Source organism: Eumetopias jubatus, unplaced genomic scaffold (assembly GCF_037043125.1).
Source record: "Eumetopias jubatus isolate StellerSeaLion01/CBP00866 unplaced genomic scaffold, mEumJub1_p1.0 scaffold_3, whole genome shotgun sequence".
In the NCBI taxonomy this organism is placed as follows: Eukaryota; Metazoa; Chordata; class Mammalia; order Carnivora; family Otariidae; genus Eumetopias; species Eumetopias jubatus.
Window position 1 is genome coordinate 71,732,583 of NW_028274809.1, and position 19,219 is coordinate 71,751,801.

A 19,219-nucleotide genomic window follows, 5' to 3' on the forward strand; every position below is an offset into this window, starting at 1 on the left:
TATCCACATATTAGCTATGTGAATTTGGGCAAATTACGTATTCCTCTCTGAGCTTTAGTTGCCTCATCTATAAAATGGATATCACCACCCATTTTGCAGCATTATAAGGACAAATGAGGTAATGCCTATTGTACAGTAGGGGCTTAGTAAATTATAACTATTATTTTTATTCATACTTCATCCAAGTGGAAGGGTTTTATATGATCACACCGCTTTGAAAATGAAAGCTTTAGCATCATGTCGACCATCAGTTTGCAATGGGAATGACACCAGAGGCAAAGAAGACTTTTAGGAATTACTTGTATTTATCTGGGTGAGAAATGACATGGGCCCATATTAAGGAGTTATTGGAGATGGAGAAAGAAGGTTGCAGAAATACTTAGGGAGTAGATTCTTATAGGATATAATGACTATTCAAATTTGGCAAGGCAATGTTTAGAGAGAGAGACAAGCCCTGACATGACTTGAAAAACTGGGTCAGGAGTGATGTAATGAGAAACGTGGAGGAGGAATAAGTTGTAAAGAGTAAAAGGCTTAGGTATCTTTTTGCATCTTGTATTTAATGAAATATACATCCATTTATATATCCACACAACTGCTGGTGGATATTTGAGTTGTTCTTACCAATTACAATGTTCTGACCATTAAACATGGATTCCAGTGTATATAAGTGTACATTTCTGAAAATGTCTTCAACTTTACCAGTAGGACTAATTTATTTTCCCACCAGCTGTATATTAGAATTCCTGTTGCTTGTCATCCATGCTAACACTTCTCATTGACAGGCTTTTTGATTTTTGTCAATGCTGAATACTAAACAGTGTCTCATTAAGGTAAATTTTTATGTTTTTAGCCTTTTGGATTTCTTCTTTTTTGAAGTGATTATTTAGGGCTTTGATACGTTTCTATTGGATTATGTATCTTTTTCTTATAGATTTATGAGTGTATTACATTTTGGATGCTGGTCCTTTTGTCAGTTATATTTGTGGGAGATATCTTTTCCCAGTCTGTGGTGTGTCTTTTTTTATTCTGAATTGTCTTTTGTTTAATAGAACTTCCAATTTTAATGTAATCAGATTTATCAGTATTTTTATTTATGCTTATCCTTTTTGTCTTGTTTAAGAACCACTCTTTTACCTTCAAGGTCATACATATATATTTTTAAAGATTTCATTTACCTCTCTTTTAGTTTTACTTTGAAAAGTCCATGGTTATCAGATATCAGGCCAGTTGTGATAGACTGAATTGGTCTTTTGGCTTTGCAACTGTCACCATTTGGGGCTGTTGGTTGCTATATCTGTCAGTTCAGCCCATGATAACACAAACCACTAAGGCTGTTTAAGCAGAAAGAGATTTAATACAGGGAGTTGGATACTTATGAAATTATTGAGGAGCCGGTTTCCTCATCCCCACAAATGATTTCAGGGCATTACTGTTGAATTGGCCTGCTTAAGGAAACTACCTTTGGTTGAATCAGGACACCACTTTTCCGACTGAAGACTCCATGGATCATACCACCTTAGCTTCAATCCAGTAATCAGGAACCACTGACATAACTGCCTCCAAGTTTGCTCTGTGTTACCTGCTAGATCTACACCATCTAAAAGGATACCTCGTGTGCTGCCAATCTGCCAGCTTAACTCAGTTTTTAATTCGTTCCAAATACATTTGATTGGCAGAATCTAAACAATATCCAGAATCCTGGCTGCAAAAGAGACTGGTAAATGTAATTTTTAGCTGCCCAGCTTCTGCATCACAGGAAGATACACTGAAAGTTTAGAACAAATGTTAAATGAGCCAATTACCTATCCACTTGAGCTCATCTAGTGATAGGCCCCCTGCCATATCTCCCAACCTGTGAAGTATAATAAACTCCTGATACATATAGATGAGCTTTATTCCAGTTTCAGCAGTTTTTTTCTTCAGAACATTTAATAGCTCATGTATACTTAGCACAAATCTCTTTTGAGGGGCGCCTGGGTGGCTCAGTTGGTTAAGCGTTTGACTTCATTCAGGTCATGATCTCAGGGTCCTGAGATCAAGCCCCACGACAGGCTCTGCACTCAGTGGGGAGTCCGCTCCTCCCTCTCCCACTACCCCTCCCCCTACTACTCATGCCTGAGTGCTCTCTCTCTCTCTCTCTCTCTCTCAAATAAATAAAATCTTTAAAAAAGCAAAAGAAATCTCTTTTGGGATTTGTCAGAAATGATATAGTTGACCTCTGCCTCCTTCTTGAAAATCTGTTTTGGGGAAAAGTTTGTATCAAATTGGTATTATTTCTTCCTTAAATTTTTGGTAGAATCCACCAGTGAAGTCATCTGGGTTTTCAAGGTTTTCTTGTTGTTGTTGTTGTTGGAAGATATTAAAACATGAGTTCAACTTTTTAAATATCAACATACAACTATTCAGGTTATCTTTTTCTTCTTTAGTGAGCCTTGGTTGTTGATGTCTTTCAAGGAGTTTGTCCATTTCATCTAAATTATTGAATTTATGGGCACATTGTTGATCCAAATAATACCTCATCCTTTGAATGTCTTCTCTTTCATTATTGATATTAATAATTTGTGCCCTTTTTTCTTTCTGACTGGAGGTTTATCAATATTTTTGAGGTTTATCAATATTATTAATCTTTTTGACAAACTAGCTTTTGGTTTCATTGATTTTTCTCAGTTTTCTGTTTTATTGATTTCTGTCTTTTATTATCTCCTTCTGTTTTTCTGTGAGTGTGATTTCCTTTTTTTCTTTTTTTGGTAACTTCTTAAAGGGAAAGCTTAGATCATTTATTTAAGACCTTTCTTTTTCTTATATATGCATTTAATGCTACAAATTTCCCTGTTAAGTACTGCGATAGCTGTATCCCACAAGTTTTTATTTATTTTCATTATTATTCTAGTGAAAATATTTTCTATTTTACTTTGTGAATTCTTCTTTGATAGATGGGTTATTTAGAAGTCAATAATTTGACATTTTGATTTTTTTTTATTGATGTCCATTTTAATGTCGTTGTGGTCAAAAACATACTGATGATGATCTGCGCCCTGTTTTTTGGCTTTCCACAGTTGCTTTTTTAGACTGGCACCCTGTGGGTCTCCTTTGTGCCTGTGATATTGTCGGGTCAGCCAAGTACTTAGGCAGAGATGAGTCTCTTTCTCTCTGGTTCCCTTGCTTCTAAGATTACCCTCTCTACTACTTTCCAGCTGTTCTGCCAGCTTTGGACTCTGTACTCTGACACTTCAGGCTTTTCTGCTGTCTAAGCTAATCATGGTGAAGGAATGGACTCATTTAAGAAATACATCAAACTCAACTGATCTGCCGTGGGTAGCTCTGTCTTTCAAGAGTAGATTTCTCTATGTTCTCTGCTAGCTATTTTGCTGTGCCCCTGGCTTCCCTCCCCATTCATGCACAGTGTACTCGTGGCTAGGCATTTGGATAGTTCAAGCTCTGAATTTGAGCCTCATTGTTTCTGCGGTTTGCTCACTGCCAGAGTTTCCCCTTTAAATTTCCTGATGTTGTTTTAAATCAAGGTTTCATTATTATTTTCTGTGGATGGTTTATGTGACCTCTACACCACCACTACAATATTACCTGAAATTGTCCCCCTCAAAACAAATCACTTTAAAAAAAATTTTCACTTAAGACCCCAGGGGTGATATGTGACCCAATCTAATCAATCCAAATATCTTTTTTCCCAGGCAGTAGTGATTGGTTAAGGTATAATGGGCACATAATGTAAGTCAGACTAATCAAAGACAAGGAGACTCCATTCTGGGATTTTTATTAGTGAGAAAGGATACCCTTTTGTCTCACAAACTTAGGAGAAAGGGCCCATTTGAGGACATAAAGCCAAGAGAAGAAAGAGAAATTAGGTACTGGTAAACTTTCAATCAGTCTTCCTTATCTAAAAGGAGCTGTTTCCAAAAGTTTTTACATAATATGAGTTAATACATTCACCTTTTCAGTTAGCCATTTTGAATTGGGTGTTTGGTATTTTTTGACCTAACTGATATACTCTTCATGATCTAATCTCTGCCTACTTAAAACTTACCTGGTAGTGGGGGTGCCTGGGTGGCTCAGTTGTTAAGCGTCTGCGTTTGGCTCAGGTCATGATCCCAGGGTTCCTGGGATCGAGCCCCGCATCAGGCTCCCTGCTCAGCGAGAAGCCTGCTTCTCTCTCTCCCATGCCCCCTGATTGTGTCCCCTCTCTCACTTTGTCTCTCTCTGTCATATAAATAAAATCTTAGAAAAAAAAAACTTATCTGGTACTGTTCTCACTCTGTTCCCATTATCTTTCAGAGTCCCTGGCCTTTTACTTCTTCAGATACAAAGCATTCTTTCCCAAACCAGGATGTGAAACATGTTCTCTCTCTGTCTGGAAAATTTTCATGTGGCTGATTCTTTCTTATGCTTTTTCTCAGGTTAGATGTCCTGAGACATTAATTGGAGAATTCTCCTCTTTTCATAGTGTCTAGGTAATTGTTCCACTATTATATATTTTTGTCCCTAGTAATTTCCTCCATCATACTCTTCACAATATATAATTATACATTTGGTGTTATTTTACTTATTTGTCCCTTTTCCTACATTTAAGGACAGGAACTATATCTGCTTTCTTTTATCAGCATGTTCTAGTCAGTGCCTGGCACAAAATATATGCTCAAGAAGCAATTTTGAAAGGAAGGAGATGAACTTGGAGGACTTGGACTTGAAAATTAGATGATAAATTAACTTTAATTAATAAGTTTTCTAGGCCATGCTTTATATTGTTCTGGTAGTACCAAATGGCTATGCAGATTTTAGTTGGGGATGGGCATTATAAGCCACATGGTGAGGAATCTTAAAGCATTGGTTGACCTTACTAGACAGGGAATGAATAAATAAAACCCTGCAAGTCCAAAGTTATTATTTTATTAGAACTTCTCATTTAAAAGATAACCAGGGGTTCAGCTTACAGTCACTAGAGAATCATCAAAAAAATGAGATAGGCCTATTCTTGTGGGTTTAACTATAAAGCCAAGGTTTCATTCCAATTTCTTTTAGTATTTATGTTATGGTATAAATAACTATTATAACATTTTTAGTTGATCTGTCTATAGTGTAGATATCTATAAATTTCATAAATAAAGGCTCTCAAATGTTCAGCTGTATAGCCTTCCTCAGTGGGTTTGTTTTTGAAATATTATTTTACTTTAACTTTTATTTGTGGTTTTAATTTAGAATTTTAACAGTAAATTACTATAGAAAGGTAATGCCTTCCAATCAGTTAAGTACTCATAAAAATAAACCCAGTGTTATAGATTAAATTTTATGTCCTCCTAAAAAAAGATATACTGGAGTCCTAACCCCCAATATCTCAGAATGTGACCCATTTGGAAATAGGGTCCAGTAAGACTCATTTCCTTATTAAAGGGGGAAATTTGGACACAGAGACATGCACAGAGAAGCCCATGTGAGGACATATGAAGAACACCTGAGGTTCCCAAAAGCTAAGAGAGAAGCATGCAACAGATCCTTCCTTAGTGCCTTCAGAGGGAGCATGGCCCTGTCAACTCTTTGATTTCAGACTTCTAACCTCTGGGACTGTGAGATGATACATTGTGTTCTAAGGCACTCAGTTTGTGGTACTTCGTTATGGCATCCCCAGCAAATTAATATACCCAGTATGTTTCTCAAAGCTGATTTTAATAATTTTTGCTCATTGCAATAATTTTTTATTTATTGAAACATAGGTAAAATAAGATTTTGGAATTTGATTATTTTAGTGAACTTTTTTCTATTTCATTATTAAAGTACAGCCGGATTTGAAGATAAAAGTATATATAAAATATTGTGTATTTTTAGCATCTTAATCCATGAACTCTAAATCCTTTCATTGGTCTAACAAAAATGCTTATTATGAAAGAGGAACTGCTCCTGTCTTTAACAGTCATTTGCTGAACTGAAATGAAACTTTACCATGTTCAGTGTTAGAGAGTGGCAGCTTTTGTTCCCAAGTTTATCTAGGCTTTTAATGACTTATTTTCTAATTAAAAAAAAAAAATGTTTGAAAGGAAAATAGTAACTTGACATAGAATCCAGGCAGATCACAACTTAATCAAGTGTTCAAAGTTAGTATCACCAGTACACATAGCAACATCTTAGACCCCAGATACGTTGCACTGAGAAGAGTGTATTGCTTCTCCTTCCCAATGTTGCCTAACCTTTTCTAATCATGAGAAGGCATCAGACAAACCCACATTGAGAGATGTTCTATGAAATACCGGACCAGTACTCTTCAGTGGATCAAGATCATGAGAGAAGACTGAGGAACTGACACAAATCAGAGAAAATTAAGGAGATACAGTAACTGAAACTGATAAGATCTGAATAAATTTTTAATTTTAGTTAATTAAGATTAACTTCCTGGTTTTGAAAATTATTTTTTGTCATATAAGATGTTAACATATGGAGGTTGGAACTCTACTAATTTTGCAACTCTTGTGAGTCCTAAAATAATCTCAAAATAAATGCTTAAAAATAAAGACTTTATTTCCATGCCATGCATCTTTTGAAATATTAAAATGTAGGGGTTAACTGACTGAGAAAATTTTGAGACTGCAGGAATGGAATGAAGATTATTTGCAGGAAATGTCACCATTAACTATAGAATTCTTTCTGTTCTCTAATCAAAGTTCAAGGTTATAGTTTGTACATTTTGAGTTCCAGAATATTTGAAGATTAATATATTTAAGAATTTTAATGTGAGCCAGTAATTTGAGCATTTTTTTAATTTACAGTAATTTTGATGATGTTCAATCTGTTTATTACACTTATTCATTACTAGTGTTAAAGTACACATACAACTTATTTGAATGCGCTGCATCACATTTTTGATGATTAGCCTACTTTGCAGGTTGTATACTAGAGGCTGATTTTGCAATGCTGTAAAATTATGCTTATAATTTTAAAGAACTAGAGACGAGTTTGAAGACATGTTGCAACAAGTTTGGGAAGCAATGAAAGATTAAAGACATTTTTATTTCTAGCATACAAAAAGCAACATTTGTGGAGTTCTGTCATAGTAATCAGTCTCCTTGATTTTTAAAAAGATTAGATGCTTTAGCATACTTCTTGTAATTATTTTGTTTTAATTGGCTATCTGGACTTTTCCTGACAGGAGATTTTGTTCACTGGTAGTTCAGGTTCAAGGCATTAGTACAGTATTTATACTATTTTGTTCTTGTGGGAGGAAAACCTTTATTGTGTTGTGGCATGAAATGCACTATCATTAATAAAGATACTTGCAGTTACCATGTGTTGTTACTGAGACACTGACATGTAACTGCTTTAAATCACCTATACATATACTGACAAGCAGAATTTGAAAAGCTCTGCTCAAAAGTGTTCAGCTTCTTACAGTATAAGTCAGAACTTAGTTATTATGGATGTATATTAATTTTTATTATGCACACTGTGCACATTGTTACCTGCCCATTAAAATAGAAACTAAAAAGTTCATTTATAATATTGAAATTATGTTTGAATGTTAATACCTGTTAAAAAGAATGAGTGTAATCTTGTAAAATTATTTTCATTTTATGATACAATTTATCAGGTTGCAAATGTTTCCTCTGAGCAAAATTTAAGAGTTTTAAACATAACAAGTTATTATTTGGGAGCATCTTCTGATATTAGATATATTAATGTAGAAAAAAATTCTCCAAAAGTGGAACATTCTAATATCCAAATAATCTTATTTTGTAGTGTAATATTAATAGAGCCTGTTTGATTCATGTTGTATTTTGTTTCATGTAAGACAGTATCAATGTTTTGTTTTAAATGTAGTTATAGCATTCACTGAACCACCACCAGTCCATGATCAAAAATCACCTTGTGAACAGTAGCTTAAAATTTCAAGACAGCTGAAGGCTAAGGACATTGTTCTGGTAGTAGAACCAAGGGTGTAATCTAAACAGCACCCCCTGCTGTATAAAAGATTAAAGCCACAACATAGAATTAAATCAGCTTCTAATTTCCCAAAGACATTTGAGTAACATTGTGAATGGTTTTTATAATTGGAGCAGAGAAAAAGTGAGATCTACAGATGACCTTTGAACAACACAGGTTTGAACTGTGTGGGCCCCTTATACACACTTTTCTTTTCAATAAGATAGCAGGAGGGGAAGAATGAAGAGGGGAGAATCGGAGGGGGAGACGAACCATGAGACACTATGGACTCTGAGAAACAAACTGAGGGTTCTAGAGGGGAGGGGGTGGGGGGATGGGTCAGCCTGGTGATGGGTATTAAAGAGGGCACGTTCTGCGTGGAGCACTGGGTGTTATACGCAAACAGTGAATGATGGAACGCTATGTCAAAAACTAATGATGTATGGTGATTAACATAACAATAAAAAATGCGATATAGTACTATAAATGTACTTTCTCTTCATTATGATTTTCTTAACCTTTTCTCTACTTACTTTTTGTAAGAATATGGTATAGAATATAAATAACATACAAAATAGGTGTTAATTGACTGTTGATGTTGTCAGTAAGGCTTCCAGTCAACAATAGGCTATTAGTAGTTAAGTTTTGGGGGAAGTCAAAAGTTATAGGTGGATTTTCAACTGCAGAGGGGGTGGAGGGAGGGTTGGCTCTCCTTACCTCTATGTTGTGTAAGGATCAACTGTATTCTTAACCATTTAAAGAATAATTCCTGGTTATTTTAGCCTTTTAAAAGAAGGAAACAAAACTATCATTTTAGTTGTCTGTAGCAGGTATTAGGAAGTGTTGCCCTTGAAGCGCTAGGTTTGCTTTATGCAGTGTTTTGTAGAGAGTAAAAATGATTAAGAGATGGCCTTTTCCTTTGTAACGTTATATTCTAGTAATGGCATGGTAAAAGATAGCCAGTAATCATGAAAGTTCAAAGAAACCCCGAAGCATGTCTGGGAAATTCAGAGATACTTCTTAGGCAGTATGTTTTTGAGATGGTTAGGATAGATAGGATTATATGAGGCAAAAGAAATCAAAAAAGCATGTTACATAGGCCGGGGGATGGGGGAGTGGTGAAGTAGAAGAAATAATGTGACCAAAAATACAACAGTGGGATTTAACACTTGTTAATTTAACATTTGTTAAATTCAACATTTGTTAAATACGAATTGTGTTTCACACTTTACAGGTATTGTGGATACTGAGATAAATGTGATTCAGCTTTTGTTCTCAAAGAACTAAAATCCTACTTTACCAATTATTTGCATAGAAGTGATAGTTAAAAAACAGTGGAGGCACATGAAATAACTGAGAAAGAAAGCATACAAAAAGAAATAAATATAGCTGGATAAAATCATAAAGAATGCTTACTTTTAGAAAAGAAAATCCAATAAAGCAGACCAGAAATATTATTAAAAGATGTAGTTGAGACGAAGATCAAGACAGTTCAAGACCTGGAGCTTAAGGGTGAACAAGGGTTTGTGTGTGTGTGTGTGTGTGTGTGTGTGTGTGTGTGTGTGTGTTGCCCCCCTCCCCCCATTCCCCTGAATGTGCGTTTTATTTATTTTATTTTTTTATTATGTTAATCAGCATACATTACATCATTAGTTTTTGATGTAGTGTTCCATGATTCATTATTTGCATATAACACCCAGTGCTCCATGCAGAACGTGCCCTCTTTAATACCCATCACCAGGCTAACCCATCCCCCCAACCCCCCTCCCCTCTACGACCCTCAGTTTGTTTTTCAGAGTCCATCGTTTCTCATGGTTCATCTCCCCCTCCAATTTCCCCCCCTTCATTCTTCCTCTCCTGCTTTCTTCTTCTTCTTCTTCTTCTTCTTCTTCTTCTTCTTCTTCTTCTTCTTCTTCTTAACATATAATGTATTGTTTCTGAGGTACAGATCTGTGATTCAACAGTCTTGCACAATTCACAGCGCTCACCATAGCACATACCCTCCCCAATGTCTATCACCCAGCCACCCCATCCCTCCCACTCCCCACCACTCCAGCAACCCCCAGTTTGTTTCCTGAGATTAAGAATTCCTCATTATCAGTGAGGTCATATGATATATGTCTTTCTCTGATTGACTTATTTCGCTCAGCATAACACTCCCCAGTTCTATCCACGTTGTTGCAAATGGCAAGATTTCATTCCTTTTGATGGCTGCATAATATTCCATTGTATGTATATACCACATCTTCTTTATCCATTCATCTGTCAGTGGATATCTTGGCTCTTTCCACAGTTTGGCTATTGTGGGCATTGCTGCTATAAACATTGGGGTGCACGTACCCCTTCGGATCCCTACATTTGTATCTTTGGGGTAAATACCCAGTAGTGAAATTGCTGGGTCGTAGGGTAGCTCTATTTTCAACTTTTTGAAGAACCTCCCTACAGTTTTTCCAGAGTGGTTGCACCAGCTGGCATTCCCACCACAGTGTAGGAGGGTTCCCCTTTCTCCACATCCCCGCCAACATCTGTCGTTTCCTGACTTGTTAATTTTAGCCATTCTGACTTGTGTGGGGTGATATCTCATTGAGGTTTTGGTTTGGATTTCCCTGATGCCGAGTGATGTTAAGCACTTTTTCATGTGTCTGTTGGCCATTTGAATGTCTTCTTTGGAAAAATGTCTGTTCATATCTTCTGCCCATTTCTTGATTGGATCATTTGTTCTTTGGGTGTTGAGTTTGATAAGTTCTTTATAGATTTTAGATACTAGCCTTTATCTGATATGTCATTTGCAAATATCTTCTCCCATTGTGTCGGTTGTCTTTTGGTTTTGTTGACTGTTTCCATTGCTGTGCAAAAGCTTTTTATCTTGATGGAGTCCCAATAGTTCATTTTTGCCCTTGCTTCCCTTGCCTTGTTTCTAGGAAGAAGTTGCTGCAGCTGAGGTCAAAGAGGTTGTTGCCTGTGTTCTCCTGTAGGATTTTGATGGACTCCTGTCTCACATTTAGGTCTTTCAACCATTTTGAGTCTATTTTTGTGTGTGGTGTAAGGAAATGGTCCAGTTTCATTCTGCATGTGGCTAATTTTCCCAACACCATTTGTTGAAGAGACTCTTTTTTCCATTGGACATTCTTTCCTGCTTTGTCGAAGATTAGTTGACCATAGAGTTGAGGGTCCATTTCTGGGCTCTGTATTCTGTTCCATTGGTCTATGTGTCTGTCTTTGTGCCAGTACCATACTGTCTTGATGATGACAGCTTTGTAATAGAACTTGAAGTCCCGAATTGTGATGCCACCAGCTTTGCTTTTCTTTTTCAACATTCCTCTGGCTGTTCAGGGTCTTTTCTGGTTCCATACAAATTTTAGGATTATTTGTTCCATTTCTTTGAAAAAAGTGGATGGTATTTTGATGGGGATTGCCTTGAATGTGTAGATTGCTCTAAGCAGCATTGAAATCTTCACAGAATTTGTTCTTCCAATTCATGAGCATGGAACATTTTTCCATTTCTTTGTGTCTTCCTCAATTTCTTTCATGAGTATTTTATAGTTTTTCTGAGTACAGATTCTTTGCCTCTTTGGTTAGATTTATTCCTAGGTATCTTATGGTTTTGGGTGCAGTTGTAAATGGGATCAACTCCTTTAATTTCTCTTTCTTCTGTCTTGTTGTTGGTGTATAGGAAGGCCACTGATTTCTGTGCATTGATTTTATATCCTGCCACTTTACTGAATTCCTGTATGAGTTCTAGCAGTTTTGGGGTGGAGTCTTTTGGGTTTTCCACATAAAGTATCATATCATCTGCAAAGAATGAGAGTTTGACTTCTTGCCAATTTGGATGCCGTTTATTTCTTTTTGTTGTCTGATTGCTGTGGCTAGGACTTCTAATACTATGTTGAATAGCAGTGGTGATAGTGGACATCCCTGCCGTGTTCCTGACCTTAGGGGGAAAGCTCTCAGTTTTTCCCCATTGAGAATGGTATTCGCTGTGGGTTTTTCATAGATGGTTTTTATGATATTGAGATATGTACCCTCTATCCCTATACTCTGAAGAGTTTTGATCAAGAAAGGATGCTGCACTTTGTCAAATGCTTTTTCTGCATCTGTTGAGAGGATCATATGGTTCTTGTTCTTTCTTTTATTAATGTATTGTATCACATTGATTGATTTGTGGATGTTGAACCAAACTTGCATCCCAGGGATAAATCCCACTTGGTTGTGGTGAATAATCCTTCGAATGTATTATTGGATCCTACTAGGATTTTGGTGAGAATTTTTGCATCCATGTTCATCAAGGATATTGGTCTGTAATTCTCCTTTTTGATGGGGTCTTTGGTTTGGGGATCAAGGTAATGCTGGTCTCGTAAAATGAGTTTGGAAGTTATCCTTCCATTTCTATTTTTTGGAATAGTTTCAGAAGAATAGGTATTAATTCTTTAAATGTTTGGTAGAATTCCCCTGGGAAGCCATCTGGCCCTGGGCTTTTGTTTGTTGGGAGATTTTTGATGACTGCTTCAATTTCCTTAGTGGTTATAGGTCTGTTTAGGTTTTCTCTTTCTTCCTGGTTCAGTTTTGGTAGTTGATACATCTCTAGGAATGCATCCATTTCTTCCAGATTATCTAATTTGCTGGCATAGAGTTGCTCATAATATGTTCTTATAATTGTTTGTGACTCATTCTCCTCCTTCATTCATGATTTTATTAATTTGGGTCCTTTCTGTTCTCTTTTTGATAAGTCTGGCCAGGGGTTTATCAATCTTATTAATTCTTTCAAAGAACCAGCTCCTAGTTCCATTTATCTGTTTACTGTTCTTTTGGCTTCTATTTCATTGATTTCTGCTCTGATCTTTATTATTTCTCTTCTCCTGCTGGGTTTAGGTTTTATTTGCTGTTCTCTCTCCAGCTCCTTCAGGTGTAGGGTTAGGTTGTGTATTTGAGACCTTTCTTGTTTCTTGAGAAAGGCTTGTATTGCTATATACTTTCCTCTTAGGACTGCCTTTGCTGTATCCCAAAGATTTTGAACAGTTGTATTTTCATTTTCATTTGTTTCCATGAATTTTTTTAATTCTTCTTTAATTTCCTGGTTGACCCATTCATTCTTTAGTAGGATGCTCTTTAGCCTCCATATATGTGAGTTCTTTCAGACTTTCCTCTTGTGATCGAGTACTAGTTTCAAAGCATTGTGGTCTGAAAATATGCAGGGAATGATCCCAGTCTTTTGGTACTGGTTGAGATCTGACTTTTGACCTAGGAAGTGATCTATTCTGGAGAATGTTCCATGGGCACTAGAGAAGAATGTGTATTCTGTTGCTTTGGGATGGAATGTTCTGAATATATCTGTGAAGTCCATTTGGCCCAGTGTGTCATTTAAAGTCTTTATTTCCTTGTTGAGCTTTTGCTTAGATGATCTGTCCATTTCAGTGAAGGGGGTGTTAAAAAAGTCCCCCACTGTTATTGTATTGTTGTCAATGTGTTTCTTTGCTTTTGTTATTAATTGCCTTATATAATTGGCTGCTCCCATGTTAGGGGCATAGATATTTACAATTGTTAGATCTTCTTGTTAGATAGACCTTTTAAGTATGATATAACATCCTTCCTCATCTCTTATTACAGTCTTTGGTTTAAAATCTAATTTGTCTGAAATAAGGATTGCCACCCCAGCTTTCTTTTGGTGTCCATTAGCATGGTAAATGGTTTTCCAGCCCCTCACTTTCAATCTGGAGTTGTCTTTGGCTCTAAAATGAATCTCTTGCAGACAGCATATCGATGGGTCTTGTTTTTTTATCCAATCTGATAGCGTGTGTCTTTTGATTGGGGCATTTAGCCCATTTACATTTGGGGTATCTATTGAAAGATATGAATTTAGTGCCATTGTATTGCCTGTAAGGTGACTGTTAACTGTATATTGTCTCTGTTCCTTTCTGGTCTATGTTACTTTTAGGCTCTCTCTTTGCTTAGAGGACCCCTTTCAATATTTCTTGTAGGGCTGGTTTCGTGTTTGCAAATTCCTTTAGTTTTTGTTTGTCCTAGAAGCTTTTTTATCTCTCTTTCTATTTTCAGTGACAGCCTAGCTGGATATAGTATTCTTGGCTGCATATTTTTCTCATTTGGTGCTCTGAATATATCATGCCAGTCCTTTCTGGCCTGGCAGGTCTCTGTGGATAGGTATCTTGCCAATCTAATGTTTCTACCATTGTAGGTTACAGATCTCTTGTCCCAAGCTGCTTTCAGGATTTTCTCTTTGTCTCTGAGACTCGTAAGTTTTACTATTAGATTTTGGGGTGTTGATCTATTTTTATTGATTTTGAGAGGGGTTCTCTGTGCCTCCTGGATTTTGATGCCTGTTTCCTTCCCCAAATTAGGGATGTTTTCTGCTATAATTTGCTCCAATATACCTTCTGCCCCTCTCTCTCTTTCTTCTTCTTCTGGGATCCCAATTATTCTAATGTTGTTTCGTCTTATGGTATCGCTTATCTCTCATTCTGCCCTTGTACTCCAGTAGTTATCTCTCTTTTTGTCAGCCTCTTTATTTTCCATCATTTGGTCTTCTATATCACTAATTCTCTCTTCTGCCTCATTTATCCTAGCAGTTAGAGCCTCCATTTTTGATTGCACCTCATTAATAGCCTTTTTGATTTCGACTTGGTTAGATTTTAGTTCTTTTATTTCTCCAGAAAGGGTTTTTCTAATAACTTCCATGTTTTTTTCAAGCTCAGCTAGTATCTTTAAAATCATCATTCTGAACTCTAGTTCTGACATCTTACTAATGTCTGTATTGATCAGGTCCCTGGCAGTCAGTACTGCCTCTTGTTCTTTTTGTTGAGGTGACTTTTTCCGTCTTGTCATTTTGTCCGGAAGAGAATAGATGAATGAGAGAACAAAATGCTAACAGGGTAACAACATCCCCAGAAAATATACCCTAAACAAGTCAGAAAAGACCTGAAACCAGGGGAAAAGAAAGGGTAAGAAAGAAAAAAGAAAAAAGAAGAAAAGGATAAAAACAAACAAACAAACAAAAAAACAGAATATGATCAAATATGATCAGGATGGTGCATTAGATCATTGCCACACACTAGATTTTGGGCGTATTTTGGTCTGTTAGAAGAAAGTGCCTCCGAAAATTTTAGAGAAAGAAAAACTTATATATACACAAAAATAAAGGTTAATACGATGAAGGGATGGAATATGACTGTAAAGATGAAAATTATAAAAGATTTTATAAAAGGAATTAATAAGATAAGAAGTTGATTGAAAAAAGAGAGAAGAGGATTAAAAAAAAAAGGGAGAGAATGTGATCAGGCAGGAGACTAGAACAAAGCCATACCCTATAGATTTAGGGTATATTTTCATGTGTTAGAAGAAACTATATCTCAATATTTTAAAGAGAGAACAACATATATATATGTGTATATATATATATATACATATATATATATCAAAAATAAGGGTAACTACTATGAAGGGATAGAATATGACTAAAAATGAAAAATAAAGATTTTTTTAAAGAAGGGATTGATAAGATGGTTGATAAACGGAAAAAGAAAAACTTAAAAAAATTAAAGAAAAGACAGTTAAAAAAATTAACTTTGAAAGACTAAAGAATCATGGTAAAAAAGCCATGAATTCTATGTGCAGTATTCCCCTAGCACTTGAGTTCTCCCGTTCTCATTGATCGGTAAACTTGGTCTTGGCTGGCTGTTCTTGCTGATCTTCTGGGGGAGGGGCCTTTTGCCGCGGTTCCCAAATGTCTTTGCTGGAGTCGGAATTGCCTCGCCCTTGCCAGGTCCAGGCTAAGTCATCTGCTCGGGTTTGCTCTCAGGAACTTTGGTTCCCTGCAAGCTTTCTGTACAGCTTTGGAGAACGAGAGTGAAAATGGCAGCCCCCAATCTCCGCCCTGAAGGCACCGAGAACTCGGGGTCCCACTCCTCAGTGAGCCCCCAGAGAAAAGCAGTCAGTCACTCCCATCTCCCCAGTCTCCGGTGCACTCCATGCTCACCCGGCCTATGACCGAGCGTTTCTATCTCTGGCACCCGACCCCACGTGGAGTCTCCAAACCCAGCAGATCCCTGTGGTGCGCTCCCGCGCTGCTCCTCCCAGGGGAGGAAGGGGAGTTGCCCCGGATCTGCCGCTTGTTGGGTCCCTGCTGGAAGAACAGTGGCCCAACTGTGTCAAGGATCATGGTTTATGGCAACCCCCAGCTAAGAGCCTGCGCCTTGGCTCTGTCTCTGCAGCCAGCTTCCCTGCTCCCATACCTGGGAGCTCTGCCTCACTCAGGGACCCCCGGTCTTTCTGTGACCCTGAGGGTCCTGAGACCACACTGTCCCAGCAAGGGTTCCACCCCCCCACCCTCCCCCACCCCGCACTTCGCCACTGGAGCAACGTCCTTCAGTGGAGCCGACCTCTAAAAGTTCCAATTTTGTGCTCCGCTGCTCTATCACTTTCCAGAAGTGGCGGATGGAGGCCCCCTCCCCCACCTTCTATCCTCCCAAATATCGCTTCAGATTCACTTCTCCGCATGTCCTACCTTCCAGAAAGTGGTCACTTTTCTGTTCAGACAGTTGCTGCTATTCTTCGATCTCCTGTTGAGTTCATAGGTGTTCAGAATGGTTTGATCCCTATCCAGCTGAATTCCTGGGACCAGACGAAATCCAGGTCTCCTACACCCCGCCATCTTGCTGAATGTAGGTTTTAATAAGGAAGAGGCACTCAGCAATGTCAGATTTATACAGAGAGGTGAAAAATAAGACAAGTAAAGATTAGTGGGACCTGGTAATTAAGAAAACATCAGTAACTTGAGGTTTGAGGTTTGGCACAAATATTAAAGATTCTGAGAAGTGGAGAGGGCGTAGACATAAAGGTGACACTTTTCTTTCAGGGTTAACGCAGGAGAATTGATGAAATTGAGAAGGACGAATAGAGAGGGTCAGGGGACTGGTAGAAGACTGGAGGTGACTAGAGGTCATGCTAAGAAATAAGGAAATGGAAATGGGGAAATTGTGGTTAGGGTGTGACTTAAGAGTTGAAGAGCTTGGAGGTGGTAGAATTTTGAGTGATCAAATCCAACATGTGACTTAAATGGAATCAAGGAGGAAGAAAGGCAAAGTGGTAATTAAAAAAAAAAAAATCACCAGGGGTTGGTGAAGTAAGGCAAAAGGATGCTAGGAAGTATACTTGCAAGTTTAAATGAAGATTCAAAACAGCTTCTGTTCTAATTGAAGGTCTTTGGATCAGTCCCATGGATGTGCCTCTTCTGCTCTTATGGATGGTGAATTCATTTGTTCAACAGATATTTATTGTATATCTACTTTGAGACACTGTTTTAGGTATTTGGGATCTATTATTGACTCCTACATACAACAGTACCAGTTTAAATAATTTTGAAATATTAAATGACTTGTTTTATACATTGTGGTGTAAAAACTAGTTCAGTACTATTTAAATTATGTTCAACCATGAGTTTCTTGAGGTCAGGGATTGTCGCATTCATCCTTGTATGCCACGTTCCAAACATAGCACCTGACACTTAATAGGTATGTTCATGAAATGCCTGAATTACAGCAACTTTTGAATAAAGAACAGAGTAATTCTGGAAGATTTTTTTATGTGGAATTAGTATCTGTGTTTTTTTTAAGGTGGTAGAAAAACAATATTAAAATTATAGTGTTAAGAGCTTTTTAATGAGAAAGCTGTAATTTTTATATCATTGACTTCTAGGTTCTTGCTAAAGGGCAAAATATAGTGAAAAATATGAAATGTGTTATGGAATTATTTCCCTTCTCTTTACAATTATATCCGTGTATAGCAGAGAAAGTCTCTAATGTGTTATTTTGATAATGCGTGGTATCACTATAATCATTATAATGTGGTCCTAGTCTTTTTTACTAAAGACAGAAGCGAATAGACCAACAGGGAATAAACCCTACAGATTCTGTTGTCACTTAGGTGTTTTACTATGTTTTAATTACCTTCACCAAGAATTTTACAAGGAGGAATAAGAAAATAGAATAAGAAAGCTTCTTTGTAATGTTGCCAGACACAATGTAACTCTGTACAGGACTATACTTTTTTTTTTTCCATTTGAATCTGTGGTGAGTAAAGCTCATATTTTGTTGAAATTCTAGACTCACTTCCTTCTAGATATCACTCTTTTTAGAGTTACAAAACTTTTTTGCTATCAAATTGTATATGATTGGTTCTTAATTACTGCTGCAAGAGTGACAACTCCGTTTAGATATTGTTCATGTTTTCTGTTCATGAGACTCCCAGGTTTAGCTCATTTACTTCTTCACAAAAATAAAATTGATGTTTTAACTATGCATCTAAGAATGCTTACTTACCAATTCATTAGCTATTATAGAAGTATTTCTATCAGCTTCTGACCCTTTATAATTTTAATCTGTTCTGAATTTTTATATTTGTATAGTTTTGAGTTTACCCCACAGATTTTTTTCATATTAAATAACTGTTACATAGAGTTGACAAATATAATTTAAGAATTATTATTTTGTAAAATATAAATGAAAAATTATTCTAAAATCCTCAGACTGGAATGTTCACTTCAACTTGCTTATCCAGAAAACTGATATAAAAGGAAAAGTAACTGATCATAGTATGTTTTATAAATGAAACATTTGATTAAGGACATCTGATTCATGAAGTTGAATTGATGGGTGAGAACCAGGTATTTTATGTGTGAAAATAAATATATAAATACTGGTTCTTAATGTTACAGGTTCATTTTTTTTTTAGAGAAACTAGCTGGCTTTTTGAGAATTTGCAAAAAAAAAAAAACAGTCTTTCTGGTGGCCTGTTGCTAGTCTTAATGATGTTTGAATGACCTTTTCTAGTAGCATGCCCTATTTTTTTTGACTCAACTTCAGTGCTAATGTAATCTAAAACTCTGATAATACAAAAGAACTGAATTCAAAAATTTTCCGTTTAGGCTGTGATGAACAGAAACAAAGATTGGCTGACTCCCTTGTGCTCCTTTACACTTTCTTTGTGGGCCTTCCTTGCAAAGACACTTTGAGCATCTTCCCTGTGAGACCCAGCTATTGTATTGTTATAATGGGACCTTGACCCTCAATCAGAAGTTTTTACCTTATAAGTTGATATAAGATATACTTGGTGTAATTTATTTAAATCTTTACTACCTCAATAAAAAAATGTAATGTTATTTCAGTAAATAATATAGGGTTTATATTAGTCTCTGAGGGTACACTCTAACCTTTTTGATGATTCCTCTTGGCTCTCAGGGAATAAAAAACCAGAGCAGAGATCTCCTTGATAACTGAAAAATGATAAC

The 19,219-nt window shown here is 36.7% G+C and overlaps 1 protein-coding gene across 21 annotated transcripts in view; it reads left to right on the forward strand.

The window, feature by feature from the left end:
* Positions 1 to 19,219, forward strand: part of BAZ2B (bromodomain adjacent to zinc finger domain 2B) — a 381,759-nt gene that overhangs the window by 247,727 nt on the left and 114,813 nt on the right. The window lies entirely within an intron of this gene.